The following is a 5000-nucleotide window of genomic DNA, read 5'->3' on the forward strand; positions in this document are numbered from 1 at the left end:
AGTAATCCGGAGGAAAATTACCCCCCTTTCTTGTAATCCGTGCACTTGAGGTGACAGAGGGGACCTAAGGCGCGAAAGTACCCGACCTCCTGGAGCCCTCGCTGGGATCCGGGAGGCAAATGGCACCTCATCGGGACTTCCAGGGAAGTTCGGCCATCTGGTCGCCCTCATAGGAAAGCATTGCGGGAGACCAGATGGCCGAGGCGATCCTAGAGACCAGATGGCCGAGGGGATCCCGGAGACCAGATGGCCGAGGGGATCCCAGAGACCAGATGGCCGAGGGGATCCCAGAGACCAGATAGCCGGGCACGAAAGTCAAGCCAGCCGGTGTCACTCTATGCCCCAACGAAAAAGTGAGCTGGCGCCAGGGAACGGGGGCGTGGGGACCAAAGGCCCGGGGCCGTGGCACCCGACCTGGGGCCCGGCCGGGCCCCCGGACCCAGCCGGGGCTCCCAGGCCCGGAGGCACAGGGGAAGCCTCCCCGGGCCCTCCGGACCCCGTCCCGGGGCAGCCTGCCACGCAGCAGGACCAAGGACAGCGCCCGGGATGGGGAGGCCGCCCTCCCCGGGCCCTCAGGGGCCCCGGCCGGAGCTGCTGAACTCGGCCGAGCGAGGGAAGGCTTCCCGGGCACAACGGAGCCCTGTCCCGGAGCTTTGGCAGTGTGGCAGGCCGGGGGACCGGGCCCAGGTCCGTGGCACCCGACCCGGGGCCCGTCCGGGCCCCTGGACCCAGCCGAGGCTCCCAGGCCCGGAGGCGCAGGGGAAGCCTCCCCGGGCCCTCCGTACCCCGTCCCGGGGCAGCCTGCCACGCAGCAGGACCAAGGACAGCGCCCGGGATGGGGAGGCCGCCCTCCCCGGGCCCTCAGGGGCCCCGGCCGGAGCTGCTGAACTCGGCCGAGCGAGGGGAGGCTTCCCGGGCACAACGGAGCCCTGTCCCGGAGCTTTGGCAGTGTGGCAGGCCGGGGGACCGGGCCCAGGGCCGTGGCACCCGACCCGGGGCCCGTCCGGGCCCCTGGACCCAGCCGGGGCTCCCAGGCCCGGAGGCGCAGGGGAAGCCTCCCAGGGCAATCCGGACCCCGTCCCGGGCACGCAGCAGGACCAAGGACAGCGCCCGGGATGGGGAGGCCGCCCTCCCCGGGCCCTCAGGGGCCCCCGGCCGGAGCTGCTGAACTCAGCCGAGCGAGGGGAGGCTTCCCGGGCACGACGGAACCCCGTCCTGGTCCTTTGGCTGTGCGGCAGGCCGGTGGACCGGGCCCAGGGCCGTGGCACCCGACCCGGGGCCCGGCCGGGCCCCTGGACCCAGCCTGGGCTCCCAAGCCCGGCGGCGCAGGGAAAGCCTCCCTGGGCCCTCCGGACCCCGTCCCGGGCACCGTGCCACGCAGCAGGACCAAGGACAGCACCCGGGATGGGGAGGCCGCCCTCCCCTGGACCTCAGGCCTCAGGCCTTCCAGGTAAGCCCGGCAATCTGGTCGCCCCGTTGTAAAGCATTGCGCGCTACTATTGCAAACACATTATCTACCGGACTTGCTCTAGATGGCGCTCCAACATAAGGAATGAACCAACACCTTCCCTACTGGAATCGTGACGAGCTAAAGTCGTCAGCAGCACCGAAGGGGCTAGTTTATCAACACTTTCCCTCCTGTTGCGCGGGTTGCTGTTTGAAAAATAGATTTTATTATGCCTTTAGTTAGTGTGTCCTCTAGATCAAGCTGATCTACTGACTTGCGATGCCAAGGCATCTCGCTGTAAAGGAATGCGATGTCACGGCATGCATTTTTCGCATTCGAATAGATACCCGCCTAAAACCCCTTCACTGCGGCGGTTCAAATGGGTTTGGGCATGGAGCTGTGGTGCTCATGATGGAGCCCAACCCGGGCCCCTGGCCCCATCTGGGAGACCGGAGGCGCTGGGGACACCTCCCCGGGCCCTCCTGGACCCTATCCAGGGCTTCCTGCCACGCGGCAGGCCCAGGAACAGACCTGGGGCTGGGGCAACATCCTGGCCCGTCCAGCTGCCGGCTGAGGACCGCTAGGCCGAGAGTACCTTGTCCCTATCAATCCGGAGGAAAATTACCCATATTTCTTGTAATCCGTGCACACAAGGTGACAGAGGGGACCCAGGGCGAAAAAGTGCGCGAGCTCCCGGAGCCCTCGCTCGGATCCGGGAGGCGAATGGCACCTCATCGGGACTTCCAGGGAAGTCCGGCCATCTGGTCGCTACATAGGAAAGCATTGCGGGCGACCAGATGGCCGAGGCGAGAGGGGCGACAAGATTGCCGCGGCCGAAATGACACCAATCTGCCTGCCCCAGGCCTGTAGGGATCAGGAGCTGCAGGGCTCCGGGGCTCCCTGCCGCGCGGCAGGACCCAGGACGGAGCCCCCAGTATGGAGGCCACCCTCTCAGGGGCCCCAGAGGGCTCCCAAAACCCAGCGGAGCAAGGGGAGGCTCCCTGGGCACCACGGAACCCAGTCCCGGGCCTTTGGCAGTGCGGCAGGCCGGAGGGACGGGGCCCTGGGCCCAAGCACCCCACTCGGGGCCCGGCGAGGCCCCTGGACCCTGCCGGGGCTCCCAGGCCCAGAGGCGCAGGGGAAGCCTACCCCGGGTCCTCCGGACCCCGTCCCAGGCACCCTGCCACGCGGCAGGACCCAGGACGGACCCCCGGGCAAGGAGGCCAACCTCCCCGGGGCAACTGAGGGCCCCAGGACGGAGCTCCTGAACCCAGCCAAGCACGGGGAGGCACCCCGGGCACCACGGAACCCAGTGCCGGGCCTTTGACAGTGCGGCAGGCCGGAGGACAGGGCCCTGGGCCAGAGCACCCCATCCGGGGCCCGGGGACCCCAAGGCCCAGAGGCACAGGGGTAGCCTTCCCCGGGCCCTCCGGAACCCATCCCGGGCACCCTGCCACGCGGAAGGACCCAGGACGGTGCCCCGGCCGGAGCTCTTGAACCCAGCCAGGCTCCCCAGGCACAACGGACACCGCTAGGCCGAGAGGGGTCCCAGAGTACCTTGTCCCTATCAATCCGGAGGAAAGTTACCCCCATTTCTTGTAATCCCTGCACACGAGGTAACAGAGGGGACCCAGGGCGCAAAAGTGCCCGACCTCCCGGAGCCCTCGCTGGGATCCGGGAGGCGAATGGCACCTCATCGGGACTTCCAGGGAAGTCCGGCCATCTGGTCGCTACATAGGAAAGCATTGTGGGCGACCAGATGGCCGAGGCGAGAGGGGCGACCAGATGGCCGGGACCGAAATGATGACACCAATCTGCCTGCCCCAGGCCTGTAGGGAGCTCCGGGGCTCCAAGGCTCCAGGCCTCCGGGGCTCTGGGGCTCTGGGTCTCTGGGTCTCTGGGTCTCTGGGTCTCTGGGTCTGCAGGGCTCGGGGACTGCAGGGCTCCACGGCTCGAGGGGCTGCAGGGCTACGGGGCTCCGGGGCTCCGGGGCTCCAGGGCTCCTGGGCTGCAGGGCTCCAGGGCTGCAGAGCTCCGGGGCTGCTGGGCTCCAGGGCTCGAGGTCTGCAGGGCTCCAGGGTTACAGGGCCTGGGACCCATGGAGCCCGTTCCGGGTACTTTGCTACTCTGTGGGCCGGAGGAGGGAGCCCCGGATGCCTGGGAGGTGTTGCCCAGGCATCGCCCATCTGGTCCCAAGCAGGGAACGACCAGCCCCGGAAGGGTGTTCGGGCATACCCTTGCACCTACTAATCCGGAGGAAAATTACCCCCATTTCTTGTAATCCATGCACTCGAGGTGACAGAGGGGACCCACGGCGCAAACGTGCCCAACCTCCTGGAGCCCCGGCTGGGATCCGGGAGGCAAATGGCACCTCATCGGCACTTCCAGGGAAGTCCGGCCATCTGGTCGCTTTATAGGAAAGCATTGCAGGTGACCAGATGGCCGAGGCGAGAGGGGCGACCAGATGACCGGGACCCAAATGATGCCAATCTGCCTGCCCCGGGCCTGCAGGGCTCTGGGGCTGCAGGGCTCCAGAGCTCCGGGGCTCCGGGGCTCCGGGGCTCCGGGGCTTCAGGCCTCCCCGGGCCCTGATGGACCCTCTGTCCCGGGCGCCCCGGACCCCCGGCCGGCTAGCAGGACGGAGGGGTATTCCCGCTCCACCGGGCCCTGCCGGACGGGGCTCAAGCCCCGGGCCCGGGCCCAGTCCCGGCCCCGGTCCCGGCTTTCTGAACCCTAGTCCAGGCCGGGAAGAGCCTCCCTGGGCCCCGGTCGACCCTCCGTCCCGGGCGCCCCGGACCCCCGGCCGGCTTGCAGGACGGAGGGGTATTCCCGCACCACCGGGCCCTGCCGGACGGGGCTCAAGCCCCGGGCCCGGTCACGGCCCCAGTCCCGGCTGTCCGAACCCTAGTCCAGGCCCGGGAGAGCCTCCCTGGGCCCCAGTCGACCCTCCGTCCCGGGCGCCCCGGACCCCCGGCCGGCTTGCAGGACGGAGGGGTATTCCCGCTCCACCGGGCCCTGCCGGACGGGGCTCAAGCCCCGGGCCCGGTCACGGCCCCAGTCCCGGCTGTCCGAACCCTAGTCCAGGCCCGGGAGAGCCTCCCTGGGCCCCAGTCGACCCTCCGTCCCGGGCGCCCCGGACCCCCGTCCGGCTTGCAGGACGGAGGGGTATTCCCGCTCCACCGGGCCCTGCCGGACGGAGCTCAAGCCCCGTGCCCGGTCCCGGCCCCAGTCCCGGCTTTCCGAACCCTAGTCCAGGCCGGGGTGAGCCTCCCTGGGCCCCGGTCGACCCTCCGTCCCGGGCGCCCCGGATCCCAGGCCGGCTTGCAGGACGGAGGGGTATTCCCGCACCACCGGGCCCTGCCGGACGGGGCTCAAGCCCCGGGCCCGGTCCCGGCCCCAGTCCCGGCTTTCCTAACCCTAGTCCAGGCCGGGGAGAGCCTCCCTGGGCCCCGGTCGACCCTCCGTCCCGGGCGCCCCGGATCCCAGGCCGGCTTGCAGGACGGAGGGGTATTCCCGCACCACCGAGCCCTGCCGGACGGGGCTCAAGCCCCGG

The sequence above is a fragment of the Lissotriton vulgaris genome, chromosome 4_1, assembly GCF_964263255.1.
Source record: "Lissotriton vulgaris chromosome 4_1, aLisVul1.2, whole genome shotgun sequence".
In the NCBI taxonomy this organism is placed as follows: Eukaryota; Metazoa; Chordata; class Amphibia; order Caudata; family Salamandridae; genus Lissotriton; species Lissotriton vulgaris.